Here is a 24,469-nt window from a genome sequence, read left to right as displayed (position 1 = left end):
CATGCTTATGGGCATATGGAAGCAGGCTACATGTGTGAAGAGTGTTTTTTAAATTTTGTGTAATATTAACCACAAAAGAGTACTCACAAATCTTGGACATATTGATCACTTCAGCCAGCTGATATTAGCCCATTTTGCTGTTGACAGTAATTGTAAGATAAGCATAGGAATAGAGTCCATTGCTAAATTGGAGTATTAATAATAGAGAAAAACACTGATCCTCAAGAAGACCAAGTGGTCACCTGGTAGAACTGACCATTCTGGGTCTGTTTCTTCCAAGAATGGCCAACAGTTCATCCATTTTCAGGTATGGGATTACTTTTCCTACCTATATATTTTCAGTCATACTCACTAAGAGCTTACTGATGCTTAATCCACGGAGGCATGAAATCTCACACAGAATAGCATCCAATTAGGGGGCCAACTTACTCTGAAGGAGGCTGGGTGTGTCTCATGACCATGAGATCCATGGAGTTATCACGTATTATGAATTTCAGGACTAAAAGGAATCCTGGAGTAGCCTTAAGACAAAGTTGAAGTGTCAGCTCAGAAAGTCTTTGAAGTGGCATCCTTGGGAATTAAATCAGAACAACCTATAGGGCTGTATGTCTTAAAAATAAAGGATGCATGGATAAGAGAGAGAATGACCATTACTACCATCATTTTAAATAGAGATTTTTATGGTCTTCCCTTCTCTACCACTGAGACCTCTACTTAGATAGAGGCCTTGGTCCCAAAAAAGAGACATTCTGTAGCCAAGGAACAAAGCAAGGGTCCCAGTGAACTTCAAGTTAGCCATTGCCAATAGCGCAGTTTGGATTCCCTGCATTCATAGACCAACAGAAGTTATAACACTAGCAAGCGTAAATGACCTTCATGAATAGAGGAGATAATACTATTAAAAGGGACAGGCAATCAACTGGAGCAACTTCTTATACTTCTGTATCCCACCATAACTGCAAAAAGGCATGTGCAGCAAGTCTGAACTGAGAAATGTCTGATTATCCTGAGTTTATGTAACTCAGCTGCTATCTACCAAAGTGAGGAAAATTTAGGATGGATCCTAGAGGAAGGAAAGAAGTATTAGTTGTGGACCTGGGATCAACTATGGGTCAGGGATTATGGTTCATCTAACTAACCTACCTCTTGTGAATGCCAGCATATGAATGAGAACACATTAGAACCTGTGGAATAGTCATTCCCTGAAGCTGTAAAGAGCATTAGATCTTCCTAAAGAATTAGAGGTTTGAGGAACAAGGACAGATTTTAGCAGTAGTAGTAGAGGAGGTTTAGTGGTGTGAAATTTCTTTTCTATTTTTCAACAATTATACATTATGTCAAGTGCTTGGGTTGAGGTAGATAGCTAAGTAGATAGGTAGATAGGCAGACCGACAAACAGATCGATAAGAAGAATATTCACATATTCACATGTTGAGATGCTTGTTTCATTCTTCGGCAAAAGTTGCAAAAAGCCTGCAAAGAAAAGTGATGTAGAGCAGAAACTTCATCCTGATTTCAGAGGGTCACTATCACAAATAAACAAGCCTTTATTTTCCTTTGATGATAACCCTTTAACTACAAATCATACAGACTTTGTAAAGAAGCAGCTGCTCAGATAATAACCTCTGGCCACAATGCGACCAATTAATTACTGTGCCATTCCACAAAAGGCTCCACAGAGCTATAGACATATATATATATGTCTTTGTGTATTAGTTGCTTCAAAATTAAGGTAATATTTCAATAAGGTAACCTCAAATAAAAATTTGTAAATCACCACTTTCTCTCACCTCCCTCTAAAGCCCAATTATCTGTAAGGCATTTTATAGCTCTATTTGAAAGAGGCTATAGAATTGCCAAATATTTTTGTGATTGTATGACCTGAAAATTAGCACTTTTGTGATTCGTAGAAACATGCAAACTGATGAAATGATTACACACACACACACACACACACACAAATATACATAGAAAATCCTTGTATAAACTCTTAGTAAACACCATGATATTCAGCATCTATAACATGAGAAGATAAGGGCTCCAGAATTCATGACTGACCTAAGTTGTGTGCTAGAGACACATTACCCTACAATCCTTGCCTCAAACTCGAGATGAAACCTTTTTCTGCCATTGTAGCTTTATTTCTTTATATGATGTTTTAATAATGTTATTGTAATCTAAGACTTAGAAAGCATAGCTGACACTGTAGGCAAGATCTTTGCAAATTTTAATGTAAACACAAATTACATTGATACAGGACTTTTTATTCAGTAGGTCTGAAGCAGTGTCTGATAATCTGCTCTCCAGGTTCTACTGTTGTGTGAACCATGTTTTGAGTAAGAAAACTGCAGAGCAATTTTCTTTGTGCTCATTTGAACCAGAAATAAATCCTGACTGGTGGAGTTTAATCACGACTGACAAAACATGTACGGTTATAAGATAGACCATCATCTAGAATGGCCATTTTGGCACAGATAGGATTTTTCTTAACTGTTTCATACAGTGCTTGTTTCCACTGCATGTTCCATGAACAGAATACATGATTGTCCAGACTCCCTGTGTGTACTCCAGCGTTTATGATAGCCTATTCTGCTGCTGGGCACTCTGTATTGTTCACAGTGATCTCTGCTTGAACTAAAAGATCTACTCCTTTCTTTTGACCATTAATCCTATCTCTGACCTCTGAGGCACAGGAAATAAGCATACTTTCTTTGCTAATGACAGCTCTCAATGGTTTAACAAATACTTTCATGACCATTGCTAAATCTTCTTTCCTGGATAAATCTCCTTAGGTCTTCAACTGTGTCTCCTTGTCAGATTCCTACATCCTCCTTAATCCCATCCTCTTTCTGCACTTTCTTCAGTTTAGCTAAATACTACAAACACAAAGACATCTTGTAAGTAGAACAGAGCCACAGTCCTCCTAAAAAAGAAAAAAAAACGCATGTGCTTATATATAATTTACGTAATTAATTCATTACATTGTCCAATATTCTTCCTTCATGTCCTCTTTGTTAATTGTGGAGTAGTTTGCCTTGAACTTAGTATAGACAAGGGATGAAAATCATCTATAATTAAAGTGTATATGCTAGGTTTTCTCATAACAATGTTTATTCCTGCTGCCTCAGTATAATTATTTACCATAATTTTTACTTTTAGAAGTATCTGTATATAGACCATAAACAATGTCTTAGTTAATAGATCTAGAGTTTTCAATTAGTACTTCTGAATTTATCCATCAAATGGTATTCACTTTTAGTCAATGATCCTAAATGCTTCATCTTTAAAGAATATGTCATTTATGGAACAAATGATATGTTTGTGGACTGTGATGTTTTCTATCTTACCAGAACAGATTCTAAATAAACCTCCTTATAATTTCATCACCTTTCAGTAATCTCCTTTTTAATGTTTCCCTCATATTGTTTAATAGTTAACAGAATGGCTCTTGACTCTTCTACCCTTTTGCTTAATATACAATCTTAGGACCACATTATGAACATGAAGATGAATGTAGAAATCTTCATGATTCATTCAGTTCATTCAAAAAATGGTTACAGCATACAGAAAATACAAAATATGATGACTAATAGAGGACAAACTAGAAAAAGAACTCTTTATTCTAAACTATTTTTAAATAAACTGTGAAGGACTCTCTATATTGGTTAAGCTTTCTTCTTAATGTAATTGGGAGATCATCCAGGTGCCATTTATGTCTATGTTGGAACTTGAAGTTACAGAAAACTTTCAAACAGGCAGAAACTGTCAGCTTTATCTAAATGAGAAGGGTCAAGTAGAATTCCATTGTGAGCATTACAAAAGGGGTACTGTGTGGTTTGAATGATACTCAATAAAATGTCCTTAACAACCACTTGATTTTATGCTATGTCAGAATGAGGCTCTGATTCTTGAAAAGGATTAAAAAAATGTGAGTTTAGTAGATATCATACTTGAGCAATAAATGTCCAGAAAATGGGAAATTACGCATCATTAAGTTCCTCTTGCAAAAAATAGCACCTTTTCTCCTTATTTTTATCCAGTATTCAACACAGTATAATAGAATCCTATTTTCTACTATGAGATATGAAATGGAATGGAAACAGAGATTTTCAATCCAAATTCTCAGTAATAATTTGAATACATATTGACTACTTTTCATGTAATTTAAGCTTCCACGCTGATTTTGACTTTGTATGGCTAATCAAATATTGTCAGGAAAACTTCATTGATAAATTACTTTATTATAATTAAAATTTGAGTTCAATAATATGGTTGTAACAGTAAGCCTTGTTGGTATTTTTTGTTTTGCATTGTTTTTGTAATTTTGAAATTTGCAAAGAAGATACAGTTTTCTTTTGAGTTTTGGAAAAATGTTTACATTACACAATACAACTTTCAGAATTGCCTTCGGTGGATTAATTTGGTTTCTATTCCCCTGCTGCATTTACTACTGTAAGAGTTCTGCTGAACTGTGTGAACTTTTGTCAGGTATTAAGGAGAACTGGAGTGGAAATTAAGTAACATCCCCCACCCTATCTCTGGATAAACACTTTGGTCTCTGAGGTTTGGACAGAATGATTCAATAAAACAAAGTTGTAGCATCCACAGACTAAGTAAACAGGCAAACTGCCCAAATAGAAATGGCTGTGTGGTTGCCAATAGCCTTATGGTAGAAGCATCTTTTGGACCCAGTGGGCATATAATCTTCAGAGTTTTTAAAAAAATCTATAATTTATCAACATTTTTTGTGGTAGATTATCTTATTTGCTTTTTTAAACAATTAAAAAAAATTGCCTGTTAATTTACAATTTCTTATGGCCTCAGAAAAGGCCAGCCCAGGCCTTCATAGGTGATAGACTTGTCGGACACTTTTATCTAGGATGACCATCTCCATGACTGGCCCAGCCACTGGTTCCCCACCAGTGGGCAGAGTATGGCCAGAAAGTTAGGGGATGGGCAATATGAAGCAGGACCTCAGAGACAAGATTTGGTAGAGAAGAATAGGTCGGGAGTTAAAGTATCAGCTTTGTCACATTATTTAACCTCTTGGAGCCATCATTTCTTCACCTAAAAACATCTGACAGTAGAATATCTTTTATAAGGTAACCATGAGGATTAATTCAATCATCTATATAAATCCCTAGGATGTTGCTACGCTCAAAGCTTAATAAATGACAATTCTTTTCAGACCCCAAAGTAAAAATATTGGTGAGGATAATGTAGAGTTCCTCAGAGGTGAAAGAATCTAAAAATCTCTTGCATGAAATACTCCTTGGGACAGCTACATAAATGCTATTATAGGGCCTCTAGTTCAGTAATTATTCAGGGTTTTAAAGGCAGCTACGGTAGAATTAAACCAAGAGCCGTGCACTTCTAAATGTTGGTTCCTATGCGACCAGACAGGCCATCTGCCCGTGGACTTGGATTTGACTATTGTGACTATTTTCTGTTCTCCTTAAATCCATTCCTGTTTTTTATAACATTCTTCCCACAGTGAATGGACTGACTTTCTCAATTCATAAAGTAGATCCTATTTACATAGGCCTTAGTTTTAAATTGAATGGTAGTATAAAACAAGGAGAAGCTACATAGCAATGTGGTTGAATGGGTGGGCCTGAAATCCAAAGTTTCTGTTCTTGGTTTCAGTTTTGGTCCTGTTTGTTATCTTCAGCAAATTGTTGAAACAGTTTATTGTGCTATAAAATGAACATGATATTAGGTACCTGATACTGAGTTGTTGAGAGAACTAAATGAAATATCCAATATATTGCACTAGGAATAAAGTTTAGGAGGCAGAAGCACTTGATGGATATTAGCTACTACCATGTTAAGTAGAACCATACTTGAAAGACAATCTCGAAGGCCTAATAGTCTCTCTATCATCTTTTTGTGTCCACTTATCTGAGATGATCTACTACTTTTCTTTCCTTGCTATTCACTAGGAACACTAGTATTCTTGTTTTGTGTTCTAGTTTCCAGGGTTTATGAAACTTTTCTTACACTACAGGATCTTTGCTGTTTTCTCTACATGGAATATTTTTCTGAGAGATATACCATAGGTCTCAACTTTTATATTTTTCTCTAGGGAAGACATCCATATAACATTCATCTAAATAATTTCCCTCTATTATTTAGCAAATTAGCATTTTTGTAGCATTTTTATAATTTGAATTTCTGTATTTAATTATTGTTTCATAAATGTTTACCTCTGCATAAAGGCAGAGTTCAACACATGACTGATTTAATACTTTATCCTCAACACCAAGTGGGGTGTCTGATAGATGGAAAACAATCAGTAGACACTGATGAATAAAGGAATGAATAAAAAATAACAGAAACATACAAAGCAGGATCTTGTGGATAAATTAGGGTACCAATATAAAATATTAGGAACAAAAATTAAGAAGATATATTAAACAATACACTATAAATAATTGTTTAAATAATTTGCCTTGGTTATAGTAAAAGAATAACTGAGTCCTTGCTGTGTGTTGCATATTGAGCTGAGCACCTAACGTATTACCCCACTTAAGTTTTACAAAACCTCTAAGAATTATATACTATCATTGTCCTCTTTTTGCACCATTTGTTGTGATGCAATTGACATTTTAACTTTTGACACCAGAAGCTGCTCTTGGGAGCTGAGGCATACATGTTTGTTACTACATTTTTATTTCATTTTGAATGTTCACTATCTACTTTGATCATATACTGAAAATTTTAAATTATTGAAATGAGGTTTAGCACAAAATTGAATGAATTTAAATGTAAAGCTTAAGGACTTCTAACCAATGTGTAGAAGTGTGTAATCAAAATGATGGTGGAAGAGTTTTTCTCTGCCCCTTTGCAGTACATCTCATTTCTCCTCTGGCCCCAGGCCATCACTGAGCAGCTTCCTGTCACTCTAGTTTTCCTTTTCCTGCACATGTTGTAAGTGGAATTATACAGTATGAATGTTTATGTCAGACTTAATTTACTGAGCAAGATATTTTGGATTCATCTGCATTATGGTTATATCATAGTTTGTTTCTTTTTTGCAGTCAAGCAATATCCATTGCATAACTGTGAACATTTTAATTTCTCATTCATTTGTTGGAAGATACTTAGGTTGATCTAGCTTTAGGTTAATATAAATAAAACTTTGAAAATGAATATACAGGCCTTTGTGTTAACAAACACATATTGAAATTTCAGCAGCTATGCAAATGTATTTGAAAGTGAATATAAACTCATTCTTAAATGAAACTTTTTAAAGGAGATCTTTAAATAAGAACCGTTAATAGGTAATTTTTTAGTTATGTGATCTCTGTTCTATGACATTAAATCCATGAAATCCAATATCAATCAGAAAACAAATTTCTTGGAAATTGTTTTCCCTTCCTACAGAATTTCCTACAAACCTTTCTTTTTCACCTAAACAAAGCTAACTTACAGTAATAATTTTTCATTTCCTCAATAATAGCAAAAATGTGCATTTTAAACGAAGCTAGGCGGGATTTACCGGTTTGCACTGTGCCTGTCTATCTCTTTAAGCACAGAGAAATAAAATAGCTTACAAGCTGAAGTTGTGTGTCTTACGAGCAGTTGCAAATAGGAATGGGGAGTGAGATGACAGTTCTCATCCATAATACATTTGCTCTGCAGAACTCTGGTACCTGGGCTCCAAGGAGTTTGTCAAATTACAAATCAGTAAGGAGAAAAAACAAAGAATGAAAAACAATAGGAAAATGAGAGAAGCAATCTATTACATTTCAAATATTAATATATGCCAGATATATTTCACATTCATCCTATTTTATTCTGAGTCTCTTGGTAATATGACAGCAACAGAGGTAATTCCTCTCCAAACCCCCATGCAGATCTCAGCCAATGGGATATTTGAAAGCTAAGGCTGAACAAAAGTCCTAAATGAAGGATATTTTTATTGTTCAGCATTTCCAGTTTCCAAAACCTGTCACCCTCTCTCATTTCTTCCTGGTTAAACATGAAGCAAATTTCTAGGATCATCCTAGAGTTATGGTACCCACAATGCTGTGACTAACTGTTGCTCTTTGTGCATGTACTTCCACATTCTGGGTCTGCGGGAGCAGAGGTGCTATGCTATAAGTGAGTTGTCACTTGTCTCCTAGTGACTGTGGGATACTGTGACAAGGTAGGGTTTATTAAGGGACCAACAACAGAAGGGAATTCAAAGCAATAACTCTCAGATACGACTCTTGGGGTAACACATTTCCAAATATGTGGATGTATAATTCATATCAGAAAAAGTTAATACCCAGATATGACAGTTTAGATCTTGTATATCCCTAAAGGCCCACTCTTAAAGGCGTGGTCTGCAAGGTGGACCTGTCAGGATGTGATGGACTCTTTAAGAGATGGAACCTAGTGGGAATTTCTTAGGTGGCTGGGAGTGTGAGCCAAGGGGAACTTTAACATCGGGGTACCTCCCTCCCTCTCTTGTTACATCCTGGCCATCAGATGAGCACTTTGGTCCACCACATTCTTCTGCCACCATGTGATTCCTCACCACAAGCCTCATCAGTGTGGTTTAATTGATCACAGACAGGATCCTCTAAAACAGTGAGCCAAAATAAAATTCTTTATGAAGTGTTTATTTCAAGAATTTTTAAAAAAGTAATAGAAAGATGACTAATAGACTGGGATATTTGAATGCTTTTTGACATATTTAAAGATCTTTTTCAGAGTAAACAGTAAAGTATTTCAAACTAAATATAGCATGATTAGAAAGAGTAATCATGGATTTTTATAAGTAGTAATATCTACACGATATGAGATCATTGTTCAGGCCAAACATATTTGGGGTAAAATTGAAAGTCTTCAAAATTCATTTTCCCTACAAATGAATGTTACTTAATTCATATTCCATTTTTTCCTTGTTTTGGACTGACCAGGGGTTGAGAGTGAGGTTTTCTAATATATCAAATAATATGAATGTGCCCATCTTGATATGTGTTGGAGAAGAGCTTGAAGGAGTTTCTTTCCCAATAAGCAGAATTTTCTGTTATTAAATATCCAAATAAAAGTAAATTATTGGTTTGTTAAATATTAATCCCCAATTTTATTTTTATGTTCACATGAATATTAATTTCTCTAGATTTTAGCATTTTCAATCTTTTGTACTGTATATGAAAATATCTTTGTTTCCATATCTAGGAAAATGTGCTATTTGTGAGGGATAGTATTTATATTGTTGGTGCATTTGTTATAGTTAGTGGGCTAACATTTTAACATAGGAATTGTGATGCAAGAAAAAAGCAAACAAAAAAAATTTACTCCACTCAAACTTTCAAAGCAATAGCTACTTATTAACAGCAGCAGAGATAACAGCAGAATAAGAGTTGCTTTGGAATTTACCTCACTTCTTTCCCTCACTGTTTCTTAATAGGAACAGAGGACAGGGTCATGGGAAGAATATGCATCATCAGCTGCCATTTTGGCCCAACCCTCAGAGCAGTTTTTGTCAGCTAGGTAGGAACCCAAATTAGAAAACTAATTTGCTTACAGTTACAGTCATATTAGGCACAGCACTGACATCCACTCCATACAACTGCCTTGTGGCTTTGGAGTAATTTCCAAGCTAGACCAAATCCTATGAAAAGAAGTGGGTTATTCTATCTATCTAGAAAATAACTGGAGTAGACCACTCACGGCTTGGTTCATTCCATTTGAGACAAAAGGCCAAAGGCCTTGTCTGTCACAGAAAAGAGGCAAAAGGAAGCCAGAGAAAGGGAAGGTCGAGAATTCCGGGTCTGCCACAACATGCTGCTGCTCAATTCAAATGGCTAAGCATTCTCCTAGCCTGTTTCACCCTTCAAGAGTCACCACTGGAAAAACTGTACATATAGCCATAGAAGGGGTGTTTGCTCTAAAACAATTCATTCTGCTCCCACTAAATCCCTTCCCTTGATTCATCCCAAATAAGTGTTTACAATTTTGTTAATAAACAAGCTTTTCTCCCTCGGGGTGGGATAAGAAAGGAGTCAAACTTGAAATCTGCTGCAATAAATAAGTCCAACATACATGGGTTGAATTCAGTAAATGGTGAGTGTAACACCATCAAATAGAGACTACTGTCACCATGTCATAGGCTTTTTTGTTTTGAGAAAAATAGTTTAGAAATGTTTACTTCTCTGTACACTTCTGTTTCTTTCAATCATACAAAACTTTATTACAGAGGACCTGTTAATGAAAAGGAGGCCTCAGCCAGGACCTAGGACCCCGATTCCATTTTAAGCATCTGCAGAGTCCTGCAGAGCATCTGAACAGATTCACACAGCTTAGGATTTAACATCTTACCACGTTTTCATGACACTTTCCCTGAAGTAGCAGCTGTTGGTGATCATCAGTAGCCTGAAGAATAAGCTGGATTTCTTTTATGGCAAAGAGTTATATGTTTGTATTAAGTTGCATAGCTGCCCATGAGTTTATCGAGTATTCAATCATTCTTCTCAGTTAATATATGGTTCCACAGTTCTTATATGATGTGATCAATTTTGATTTAAATTTCCTTTAAAATTACATTTAATAAGATGTGTAGGTCTTTGGTGACAGAGGGGAAAATGGATGCAAGAACCAAATAAATAGGTCCAGAGAAACCAATTTAAAGCTATTTTCTTTATATCAGAACTTCTGAAAAGAAGTGTGATATAATCAGGTAATTATACACATCGAGCCTTTTCTTTCTCTACACATCACTCCTGTTGAAGCCATGAAGCTGGTGACAAAATAAGGTTTTATCTTTTCCTGGGTGACAGCGGGGCTGGCTACAGCTGAAGTTTAGTAATTCTGTCTCTAACTGTCTGTAAGTAAAACTTTAGTTTATCTTCCTAATTCAAAGTAAATGGACTCAATATACTGTGGAATGTTTCTTCAGATAGCCTTCAAATTCTTTCTAGATAATAAAGAGCTGGGAAATGTTTTATGGAATTAATTGAGTTTTTAATAAAACACACGCCACTTAATCCACATCTCCCCATTTTCTTCTTTTTTTAATACTACCTCTTGATGGTCTTTGTATTTTTAGTCAAAATGAAACTGTTCCCTTTAAAGAATTTAATTCTATATGTGGAACAAAGTGTAAATTAAACATTTTACTGACAATTAAATAAGAACATTTATAGGAGTGTTTTATAATGTGAAGCACAAGCCATTTAATATTAGAGTTAGTAATAATTTCAGAGAAGTAACACAATAGTATGAAGATTTAGGAGTTAAATGTTAACTTAGTTTAGAGAAACAGAATCAATTATTACCTACTTTCATTACATTTTAACAACTGGTCAATCTAAAATTTAAATCTTACTATAGAAATGTTTCTTAGAAACTTATGATTTGCTGCTCAAAGATTGGGTGATGTCCTTTTTTGGTCACTGTATAGCTATTATCCATATATTTATAATTTTTCCAGTATTATTTCTTTTCATTCTTCATTGCATATCTCATTACTGTTTTCTCCTGAAGTTCATTGTTGAGTAAATTTTAAGAGAAAAGCTGCATAGAAAATAATATTGTTGCCTTTTCATGTCTAACAATGTTCTTATGTTCTTAAGTTCTTTTTTATCCTCACATTTCTTGATCATTTGGCTGAGTACTGAATCATGGGACAATAATTACCTTTTACTCAGAGCTTTGTGGGACCATACTACTAATATTTAGAAACCAGAATGGAAGATGAAATTATTGATATTAACTTAGTTTTGATAGGTGTTTTGATGTACTTTTCTCATTGCTGAGACAAAATTCCCAACACTCAAACTTAAAGGAGGAACAATTTATTTGGCTCATAGTTTGTAGAGGTTTCAGTCCATAGTCAGTTGGCTCCAAGGCATTACACAGGTTAAAGAGTCCATGGCAAAGTAGGGCAGGCAGAAGGCAGCAAACAGCAAGCAAGCAATGAAGAAGCGAGCAACTTCAGCCCTCTTTCTGTCTCTTATGTTTTACCTAGGCTACTTATACCCATAGTCCTAGCACTGCATCATGAATCAATTCATCCCAGCATCACATCCTTGATCCCAGCATCATAGTCATGCCTATAGTTGAAAGAGGTTTTAGGGGGACATCTAGATATAAACCATAACAACAGGTAATCTTTTCTTGTTTCTCTGGACTATTTTAGGCCATTCTTTTCCATCAAGGTATCCTGAAATTTCAAATTTTAGGTTCTGGTCATTTTCTATTTTAAATTCATTCTTCTTATTTTGTTTCCATTTTAAAATGAATTATATAGTCAGGTGTGGTGATGCATGCTTTTAATTTCAGCACTTCAGAAGCTAAAGCAGAGGGATTACCTCAAGCCTGAGGCCATCTTGGGCTACATAGTGAATTCAAGGCCAGTTTGAACTACATGTACGGTCCTGTCTCAAAAAATAATAATTATATAATTATTTTGTCATTCATATTTCATTTTTTTCAGAACCTTCTGCTAGATATGTAATAAATATATATTTGTAAAACTATGAAATTAATCCTCAAAATCTCAGATTTTTATCATCTCTTGTTCTCTCTCTCTGTCCCTCACCCCATCATCGTCTCCCTCTCCTGCTCCCCCTCCCTGGAAGAACTTAATTTCAAAGAACTTTCTTAGACTGTAACTTCAAATCTGAAACGTTGGATGCTTTGAATGTTTTTTCCTTATGCTAAATATTAATGTTTACAAGTTTGTTTATTTGCCAGTAATCATATTCATTACCATTACAGTATTATGAGCGCCAGATGTTTCAGTATGTATTTTTCTTTGGAATATCCCTTTTCTAAAATACAGATGTTGTTTGAAGCAGTCCTGGGCCACTCCCATGGCACAGTGAGGTCCAGAGGTGTCTTGCAGCCCACTCCCATCCAACACTCTTTAAGCTGCGACTGGCCAGGAGGGACAAGCACCTTGAAGCTCCGAGGCCGTCCCGGGCCATGCCCATGGCATGGTGAGGTCCACTTAGCTGCCTGGGTGCCTCCAACGCCCATTCCCGTTCCCCCACCACCATGCTGCCTATCTTCTGGCTTTTCTGCTACCTGGTTCCACCCACACTACAGAGGCACAGGAGATTATAAAGACCCTTGTCCTGAACGCCACAAGATAGACCAGAAGTTAGTAAGAGAAAGAGGACCTCTCAGGCTCCTTGATGAAAACTGAAGCTCAGCAGAAAAGTAAAGAGAATCTCTATAATAAAGGCACATCAGACCACTGTACTTGGTCTGCTGTTGGCTTGCTGAGACTCATTGACTTGTATATGCACAGGGATTCCTACATTGCCTACTGTGACAATAGAGACATACCCTGAAGGAGGCCCATAATTTCTATTGCTATTTGCAAAAAAGAAAAAAAAATTTTTTCTCTTATTTTTGATTCTTAATTTTTACTTTTTTTCTACCTTTCAAAGTTTTGCTTTTCTTTCTTTTATCTTTCATTTCTCTCTCTCTCACTCATTCTCTTGCTGTCCCACATTGCTCCTCATCTCCCCATTTGTTCCTTTCTGCACTGAATTTGGATTTCTCCCTTATTGTTTTTTTTCTTCTCTTTTTCCTTCTCTTGATTATCATTAGGTTTAAAGGAAAGTAAATTCAGTATCTAGCCTCCCTGTTGCTGTTAGATGATTCTATTCACATCTTTGTTCTTTCATTGTGCCTTTTTCTCTTGCCTTTAACAACTTCTGAGAGTTTGTGTGATCTTTCTGTGTCTTTTGGCCTCACAGCTAATCTTACCTGATCTTTCTACCTGTCCCTCCCTCCCCAACTCCTTTTAACTCCCCACCCCAAAGGGGAAAGATGCTATATTGAAGAATTTATTCATTATAAACTTACATTGGGTTGGTCCTTGGTTTTAACTTAACTTACATAGTTAAAAGTGATAGATTAATAACTACCACAAATTGTCATTTTCTAAGCTGTGCTTGATGCTATGCTATTGCTGACTATGTCATTTGGGCTAACATGTTGTGATTGATCTAATTAGTTTTCCTTCCTGGTATAAGAAAAATAAAATAGCTTCAGAGTCATTAGAGTTTCAAAACCCAAACACAAGCTATATCTGGAAGACACCTCTGAAAAGCAATCATTCCAAAAGGCTTTCAAACACAAGTAACAAAGATACCTACATTAAGCAATTTTGAAATACCAACCCAGGAATTAAACCAAGGACAGTACCAAAAACAAAAATGAGAAGACACTTAAGCAAGGCACAAACGCAGGCTTCCATGCCACAAAAAGGAAATTCTGGCGAAAATGAGGTGGAAAAGTCTGATAATCAACCACTTGGAAACCCTGAACTGATAGCACAGGAAGTAACAAAGCACATGCATGAAGCTCTAGAAACTTTCAAAACAAAAATAATCTCCCAGATAAATACAGACATGGTGAGCAGAGTGAAAGATATGATTAGAAGCTCTAGAGCAGAAACAGATAAGAAAATAGATGAGATCAGAAACATGCTGGAAGCCGTGAATGTCCAGCATAAGAAAGAAATGGAAAACATGATCGCCCAACATAAGAATGAAATGGAATCCATGAAACAGATTCAAACAGATATCCAGGAGATTAAAAACTCCATTGAAAGAATGCAGAGCAGACTAAGAGAATCTGAAGACAGAATATCAGATATAGAAGACAGGATAGCGGTTAAGGACCATGAAAACAGAGATTTTTTTAAAGGTAGTAAGGGACCATGAGAAATCAATCCAACAGCTGCTAGATGATGCAAAGAGGAATAACATAAGACTAATAGGGGTCCATGAAAAAACAGGAGAAAGTACAACTGACATAAAAAAACAGAAGTAATAGTAGAAAATTTCCCAGATGAGATAGAGAATTAGATGTACAGATAAGTGAGGCATATAGAACTCCAACCAGCCATGACCAAAAAAAATCTACACCTAGACATATAATAGTCAAGATCCCAGAAATCCAACAGAAGAAAAAAATTCTAAAACTTTAGATAATACATTTATAACTTGAGAAAGTCTTCTTATGACACTACAGGAAAATATGTTTCAAACATTTAAAAACTGAACAGATGCTAGTATTCTGAAATAACCAGATGAATCAGAAATCTTGTATTTATTCAAAAGACAAAGAACTTTTTTATTGTGCATTGCTTATGACCTTAACCCCAAATAAACTGAATATACCCTCCACCCCCAATTCCCATCCCTGCAACCAGCTTTTTCTTCTGCCAAGTAGAAAAAGCTGTTGCCAAATTTTCCTGATTATCCTGAATAGTGGACAAGTAATAACAGGAATGCTTTGATCTCACGGACCACCTTTCATCCACAGAACACAGAGCACTTTAAAAAGGATAACACATTCACTTAATCACCGATCCCCCCCACCTTCCTGAGAGAGGAGGTGAGGATGGGGTGAAGCACAGCAATTATATGGTCTATGTTTAGAAAAAGGAAACTTTCAGAAGTAAAATAATCTTGGGTAAGAAATTAATGAAAATACCAAGGATGATTCAACTTGACTGAAAGCCTATTGAATTCAGGTGTGAGCAAGTAACTGAATGTGGATTTACAAGAAAGAAGAATTCACTAGGATTGGAAAGGGGGTGAGGTAAGAGAGATGCCTAGAAGATGCCTAAGGATAACTCAGGGTCACAGAAGTGCCACATTAAATTGTGCACTGGAAGGACCTTCTTGCTTCATCTTGTTGCTAGTAATTCTACTTGAGGAGTGGCCTTACATGCTGCAGTACTGCCACCTAGTTTTTGTGTGTGTGTGTGTGTGTGTGTGTGTGTGTGTGTGTGTATTGAAGTGATGATAGTGGCCCTGGTGTTGGACTTGACTGTCTCCAGACTGGGTAATAATACTGGCGTCTTGTAAGTGTTGTCCAGGAGTGCCAAATATCTGGGGTAGACCAACACTTGCTGAGCACTTGTAGCTTGCCAGGCACTACCCTAGGCACAGTGCTTATTTTATCTTCTTTAATTCTTACACAGCATGTGACGTATGTGTTATGTAAAGGCAGTTTACACATATTAAGTATTTTGCATAGCCATATAGATTTCAGGCTCAGGTTCTGTGTTTGGAACTCAGGTCAGTGTTTCTTCAAAGGTAATACTCTCCATTCTATGATAGAATCTTCCATCTCATCTTGGTTACTCAGAGAATTTAGTTCCACAATACTGGGTCCATTCCAATACAGAGCCGGCTCACACATCTGCTAATAGAGAAGAGAACTTAACATCTTTTAATTCCAGGTCACAATTTAGAGGAGCATTGATTAAATAATAAACAACAACAGGTCAGTCATTGTGATTATTTAATTATGATATTAAAATACAGGCCATTTTTCTTAGTGCTATGTGTCCGTGGAATTGTAGAGAGCCTCCTTTGTTACCTATTCGATAGCCACCCCAATACTTTTCTACTAGAATTTCAGTTTTATTTAGGTCTCATTTATAGACAACCCCTTGGACTCAGAAGATTCTAAATTCAAATACACCTTCAGATGTGCTCTCTGATTGATTTAATTATTGGTTCTGGAGCACTAGAGTTAATGAGCTTGTTGTAACTATTCTTAGTCCCAGCATGAGTATGGATGCAAATGCCAATCACTTTGAAGGAAAGAACTTCAATTTCATAATTGTGGAGCTTCTCGTCTCTTTTACTGGATGCTGCCATCATTGCTACAGGCCTTCTGTTAGTCAGCTTTCCATCATTATAACTAAATACCTGGGATAATCAACTTATAAAGAGATGTTGGTTGACAGTTTCGGAGATCCCAGTCCATGGTGGGGCTGACTCATCCCTCTTAGGTCTCTGGTAGTTATGGCAGTTGGCAATGGCAGGGGGTGTAGCAGAGCAAGTGCCACATCATAGCTACGGCAGCAAATGAAAGAAAAAGCAGGAGGAGTGCCACAACCCCTTCAAGTGCGTGACCCCAATGATTGAAGGACCTCTGCCTAGGCCCGATTTCCTAGTGGTTCCATTACCTCCTGTTAGTACCACCCTGGGAAATAGCATGAGTATTTGGGGAACATTTAAGATCCAAATGAGCTGGCCTTTCTCCAACAATTAAAAATGGATACAGAATTTAAAGAACCACAAGTTCAAGTGGTCTATTATCCATCCAACATATTATGAAGTTGAAAGGTTAAGTTTTAAGTTTCACCACCAAAAAATGGCAAGGGTGTGAGATAATAGATATATGAAGCATCTTGATTAAGCTATTCTGCAATGTATACTCCCTATCAAAGCATTTTGTTGCATACTATAAATATATATTTTTGTTTATTTAACAGTAGTTAAAAAAGGATCAAGCCAGTGTTGTAAAAAACAGATCAGAGAGAAGATAACTGGGTCTTATAACTTCACTGATTCAACAAAGTTTAGGCTTTCCATTTTGTGTGAGATAATAAATTTATTTACTGTCTAAATCAATTTAAGTCTGAGTTTACTATTACTTTCATGAAGAAACTTTTGGACTGAAGAAAGAATCATTCAACTTTTCTCTATATGTGTCAACTATAGGTGCTTGACACCAATATAGTTTGACTAATCAGAGCATTGCCTGGAATTTGGAACTTACCTACTTTAAAAACACATATAAGGACATTTATTTGGAATGTTCAGAGGTGTATCCAGAAGAAGATTGGGGGATTCCTAAGGAAAGAAATAAAGTACCTTTCAGTTTCCCTGTGGGGTTTGAAACATGAACTCATATAAATTTATTCAGAAGATCTTCTTAATAACTTAAGGCCCAGGTATTATAAGTGATATACAATAAGTTTAAAATATTTTAAAGAACTGGTTTTTAAAATTTTAAATCAAATCTGAACAAAACTGGCAAAGTAGAAGGCCATGACTTAGCTATTCCAGTTAAATTATTCAGTATTTGTTATGTGGTATTTTAATATTTGTGGATCCACTGTCTCCCTAAAAGTAGGAGTCCCAAAGTTTAATAATTTCTGTACTAAGGTCAAGTCACACTCAACTCAGAGTTTCCACAAATTAGCATCCTAGGGTCATGTCAAACATCCTGAATGAAGAGTTCGAAAAGAAATAGAATTTGATATCATCCATGAAGCAGATGCTTTTGTTGCAAGATGGATGAGATATGCATATACCAGACATAGACATACTATAAATTCATGATATATTTTTTTATATTATGCCCATGGGTGAATTATAGGGAGCAGTTCTTCTTATCCTACAACATTAAAAGCACAGACACTTTACCCTTCCCCTCCCACTTCTCCTACCCCTTTGGACCTTCTCTTCCTATTTCAAATTATCAATTATTTGTTATTTACACAGAAGGGAAAGGAAAAATTATGAGAAAAGAAAAAAATGGAGACAAAGTCTATATAAATAGGGAAGGGTGGAAGGGGGAAAGGGCGCACAGGTAATGGGGAAAAAATAAGAACCAAGATATATCATGTACAGGTACAAGCACCCAATGATAAATGTAAATGTACTGTATACTTAAAATGTACCAATAAAAGAATTTAAGCAAAAAAAAAAAAAAAGCACAGGCACTTAAATTATTACATTGACTTCCTAACTCCACTCTGTATAATACATTATTTTTCATTTGTGCATCATATGAATGGATAGCAGAAAGAAAATTTGATGCAATATTTGCCTGCAAGGCAAACAATTAAATAAAAATGAAACTGAGGCTAAGTCAATCTATGTACCTATGGGTAAGTATCTTAATTTTTAACCCACTTTGGGAAACTATTACTTTGCCAAATGACTAGTTGTTTTAAGAAGAAAAGAAAGTCTAAATTAATGTTACAAGAATAAGTTGAACAATAGCAAAACATTTGCATTTCATAAAATTAACAAGTAAGTCCATGCTGTTTTCCTTTAACTGTGGCTGTATTAAGTTACATTTCCATTATGTGACTATAAATTTTAATTTCATACTAAGCACAGCATGATGATTTACTTTAGGTGGTGATTTGAAATACTTAGGGATTCTGAGAATTACTCAACTAGAGTTGTAGTTGACATTTATTACTATTATTGTTTCAGAATTCTGTTGTACTTCTGACATCTTTTCTGCTATTCATTTGTGATTGAAAAATAAATGTATTTAAATGTTAGGTACTAATGTAAGATGTGCTTATCATTTCACTATTGGAGCTGTCAAAAGCACTAGTTTAGGGATCTAAAGATTAGAATATAAGGAAAACTTTTCCAATCTACATTTTTATTATTTGTAGGAAATGATTAAAATCCTCATCCTAATAAAACCTGTTTGATAGTAATGAGGTGATATTTTTGAAAACAATTTTTAAAAAGTACAGTGCCCTATACAGTGGTATCTTGGTTCATGAAGATTTTTGTTTCCAAACAAGTTGGTTCACAAACAGAAGCCTTTGGCAAAAGTGTTTTGGTCTGTGAGCCCTACATGGGTGATGAATGAGAATGTGGTCATCTTTCCCAAAGTTGTGGATGAATTAAATTTGTGAACTGAGATACCAACCTATACTGTTAAACACTTGAGAATTTGCCTGATATATTGATTTGAGTGCTCAGTTATAAGTTCTAGAACCACCGATTTTAAATGGTTGAAACCTAGAGGATTTATCATCTTAACAAGAAGTTCAGGAGTTGATTAGCTAACTTAGCAGTTCCATGGCATGATCATGGATCTTGTACTTTCCTTTTACAAAGTTTTTCTACATTTAGCTAGCCAGCTAGGTCACCTCATGGTCAAATATGCATCTCTTTAAGAAGCAATTCTCTTTACATTTTTAGCAAAACAAAACCCAATTTAAATTAGCTTAACTCATAGAATTCTATTGGCTCAGTAACTGAGAAGTCCAGTTACACCAGCATAAGGCTCAGGGTACTATTATGGTTGAAGCCTTAGTTTTGTATAAGCACCTGAACTGTCCTCTAGTTTTAAGCCAGCTTCTTTTTTATCTTCAGGCTGGCTGCCCAGCAGCTACATTACTACATTTCCTATTTTATATCCTTATTCTGTGTACTCCAGAGTAAGAGAAAGCTTTGGTTCTGGTCTCTGCAGAAGACAGGAAGTTTATTTCATATCTCCTCATGGCCTACTGGCTCCAGCTGGGATTTGTGCCCATTATTAATTCACTAGCTAATAAGGGTAAAACCCTGGACTTCAGGTGAGGTTGCTCAACTCTAGACCTCAGTGTAAAGGATGGGGTTTGGTGCTTGGGTCCTTACTGAAAAGAAGGCAAGAAAAATGGCTGATAAGGGGGCTGACAGATAATGTCCAAGACATAATTAAATTATAGGCAGGAACTACAAAATATCACAATGGTGTGTCCATGCATGTGTTGACTCTAGACAAGACCAGAGAGCAAGACTTCCAATTTCCAAGGAAGTGCTGCTTCTGCTACACCCCAAAATTTCCCTTTATGATTCAACACTATCTCTATGGCTTACTTATTACAGTTTTTAATTAACATTATTATTGGAGCTTTTTTCCGTATTTTAATATTTAGCATGGAAAGAGTTTAGCTTCTCACAAATTGAGTTTTCCAGATCTAAACATTGTTTCAAATCTGCTTTGTACAGAATGTACTTAGTGGCATTCATCTAAATTTGTTGTATAGTGCTTGCTTTGGCAGCACATATACCAAAATTGGAACTATACAGAGAAGATTAACATGGCCCCTGCGCAAGGATGACATGCAAATTCGTGAAGTGTTCCATATTTTTAAGTTATAGTAGAAACTTCCCAGACAGAGGTAGAGAATTGGACATACAGGTGAGTGAGGCATATAAAACTCCAACTATCCATGACCAAAAAAAATCTACACCTGGACATATAATAGTCAAGATCCCAGAAACCCAACAGAAGAACAAAATTCTACAGGCAGTTAGAGAAAAGAAACAAATCACCTACAAAGGAAAGCCCATCAGAATTACAGGAGACTTCTCAACACAAACCCTCAAATCAAGGAGAGCCTGGAGTGAAGTATTTCAAGCCCTAAAAGAAAATAACGTCCAACATAGACTGCTGTATCAGGCAAAATTATCTTTCAAAATCAATGGGGAAATTAGATACTTCCATGACAAAGAACACCTGATTTTGTGAACACCAAACCAGCACTCCAAACAATTTTAAGCAATATCCTAGAAAAAGAAAATGAAGGTCACAACTCCATGAGGCCCAACAGAGAGAAGGCACCATGCAAGGCAAGACACTAAAGTGAAAGGGGGGAAAATAAGAAATAAAAGAGCCAGCAACAATAAAACATCATGACAAGGATGAGTCAATATATCTGAATTATAGCTATCAGTGTTAATGGCCTCAATTCTCCAATCAAAAGAAATAGACTGACAGAATGGATTAAGAAGCAAAACCCAGCAATATGCTGTACACAAGAAACACACCTAACTCAAAAGGAAATCCATAGACTGAAAGTAAAAGGATGGAAAATGGCTCTCCACATGACAGGACCCAAGAAAAAAGCAGGGACAGCAATCTTATTTGCAGACAAAATAGATTTCAAATCAAAACTAATTAAGAGATACAAAGATGGTCACTACATCCTTGTGAAAGGAACAATCCAAGAGGAAGAGATGACAGTCCTAAATCTATATGCACCAAATATGAATGCCCACAACTATGCAAAACAAATATTAATGGACATGAAAAATCAAATAAGCACTAATACAGTTGTAGTGGGAGACCTCAACACCCCTCTATCACAAATAGACAGATCAACTAGAAAAAAAATTAACAATGAAATTCTAGAACTGAGCCAAGCTGTTGAACAAATGGACTTGATAGATGTTTACAGAGTGTTCCACCCCACAAAATCAGAATACACATTCTTTTCAGTTGCACATGGGTCATTCTCCAAAATAGATCACATGCTAGCTCATAGGACAGAGCTAAAAAGAATCAAAAGTTATCCCCTGTATATTATCAGACCATAGTGCAATACAATTGGAGATCAATAACATAAGAAACCGCAGAACTCCCACGAACACATGGAAATTGAACAAAACCCTCCTGAACAACCAATGGGTCACAGAGGAAATTAAAGAAGAAATTAGACAGTTTCTACAAGTAAATGATAATGCCAGTACAACATACAGGAACCTGTGGGACACAATGAAAGCAGTTCCACACGGGAAATTCATAGCAGTGAATGCCCATATTAGGACAACAGAGAGAACTCAGTTAAATAACCTAATGCAGAACCTCAAGCTCCTAGAAAAAGAAGAGCATAACAAACCCAAAACTCATACAAGAAAGGAAATTATAAAGATCAGAGCAGAAATCAATGCAATTGAGACTAAGAGAATGATACAAAAAAATCAATGAATCAAAGAGTTGGGTTTTTTAAAGAATAAATAAAATTGATACACCTTTAGCCAACTTTATCAAAAAAAGGAAAGAAAAGTGTCAAATCCATGCAATTAGGAAGGAAAAAGGGGAAGTCACAACAAATCCAGCAGAAATTCAGAGAATCATCAATACCTACTTTGAGAACCTGTACTCTAATAAAATGGAAAACACAGAAGAAATGGACAGATTCCTAAGTACATACGGATTGCCAAAATTAAATGAACAAGATACAGAAATTCTAAACGCCCCAATAACAATGAGTGAAATTGAAAATGTAATAAAAAACTTACCAACAAAGAAAAGCCCAGGTCTTGATGGCTTCACTGCTGAATTCTACATGATATTTAATGAAGAACTATTGCCATTACTCTTTGAACTCATCAAGGAAATTGAAAAGGAAGCAAGGCTTCCAAATTCATTCCTGGAAGCAAGTGTTACCTTGATTCCAAAATCAGAGAAAGACTCAACCCAAAAAGAGAACTACAGACCAATCTCCCTAATGAACATAGACGCAAAAATCCTCAACAAGATACTGACAAACAGAATACAGAGGGTCATCAAGAAGATCATACACCCTGACCAAGTTGGATTTATCCCAGGGATGCAAGGATGGTTCAACATACGTAAATCAATAAATGTAATACACTATATTAACAGAATCAAGGACAAAAACCACATGATCATCTCAATAGATGCAGAAAAAGCATTTGACAAAATCCAACACCCATTCATGATAAAAACCCTACAGAAAATTGGAATAGAAGGTCTTTATCTCAACCTGATTAAGGCTATCTATGAAAAACCAACAGCCAACATCATACTAAATGGTCAAAAACTGAAATATTTCATGCTAAATACAGGAACAAGACAAGGATGCCCACTATCACCACTCCTGTTCAATATAATTCTGGAAACATTAGCCATAGCAATTAGAAAAGAGAAAGAAATAAAAGGAATAAAGATAGGAAAAGAAGAAGTGAAACTGTCATTATTTGCTGATGATATGATACTTTACATAGAAGACACAAAAAACTCAGTCAAGAGTCTTCTAGACCTGATTGACAGATTCAATAGAGTACCTGGATACAAGGTCAACACTCAAAAAACAATAGCCTTCTTATACACAAATAGCAGACCCATTGAGAGAGAAATTCGGGAAATAATTCCTTTTACAATAGCATCTAAAAAAATGAAATATCTAGGAATCAACCTAACAAAGGAAGCAAAAGACCTCTACAATGAAATCTACAGCACTCTGAAGAAGGAGATCGAAGAGGATATAAGAAAATAGAAAGATATCCCTTGTTCCTGGGTAGGAAGAACTAATATAGTGAAAATGGCCATACTTCCAAAACTACTATATAGATTCAATGCAATGCCAATTGAAATTTCAACAAGATACTTCACAAAACTGGAGAAACAATCCAAAAATTCATTTGGAAGCAGAAGAAACCTAGAATAGCAAAAGCAATTATAGGCAACAGAGACATGGCTTGGGGTATCACAATCCCCAACTTGAAACTATACTACAAAGCTACTGTGATAAAACAGCATGTTACTGGCAAAGAAACAGACCTGAGGTTCAGTGAAATAGATTAGAAGATGCAAAAACAACTCCAGAAATACTCAGCCACCTCATCTTTGACAAAGAAGCCAACCACCCTCATTGGAGGAAAGATAGCCTATTTAATAAATGGTGCTGGAAAAACTGGATTTCAACCTGTTAGAGATTAAAACTGGACCCATACCTATGAAGGCACACTAAACTAAGACTGAAGTGGATTAAAGATCTAAATATTAAGTCAGAAACACTAAACTTGCTGGAAGATAAGTTAGGTAGAACTCTTGATGACATTGGCATAGGAAAAGACTTTATGAACAAATCTTCAGTAGCATGGGAGCTAGCACAAAGAATCAACAACTGGGATCTTATTGTATTAAAAACTTCTGCACTGCAAGAGAAACTACCAACAGAGCTAAGAGACAGCCTACAATGTGGGAAGAAATATTTAGCAGCTGTAGCTCGGACAAAGGTCTACTATTGAGAATATATAAAGAACTGAAAAAAATCAGACCCCCCAAATTCAAAGACTCAATTCAAAAATGGGCATCTGAAATTAACAGACATTTCTCAGACAAAGAAGTAAAAACAGCAAATAAATATATGAAAAAA

General features: G+C 35.7%; 1 non-coding gene across 1 annotated transcript; it reads left to right on the top strand.

Annotated features, from left to right (window-relative positions):
• Positions 1-20,547: 20,547 nt before the first annotated feature.
• LOC147822899 (U6 spliceosomal RNA) lies at positions 20,548-20,654 on the top strand. Its single transcript, XR_015444920.1, has one exon. It is a non-coding gene; the product is annotated as a U6 spliceosomal RNA (small nuclear RNA).
• Positions 20,655-24,469: the final 3,815 nt, after the last annotated feature.

This window comes from Heterocephalus glaber, unplaced genomic scaffold (genome assembly GCF_053883595.1).
Source record: "Heterocephalus glaber isolate CG9 unplaced genomic scaffold, H.glaber_assembly_v1.0 deba00001606, whole genome shotgun sequence".
Classification (NCBI taxonomy): Eukaryota; Metazoa; Chordata; class Mammalia; order Rodentia; family Bathyergidae; genus Heterocephalus; species Heterocephalus glaber.
Note: the sequence above shows the minus strand (reverse complement) of the source record. Positions and strands in the feature narration are given on the sequence as shown.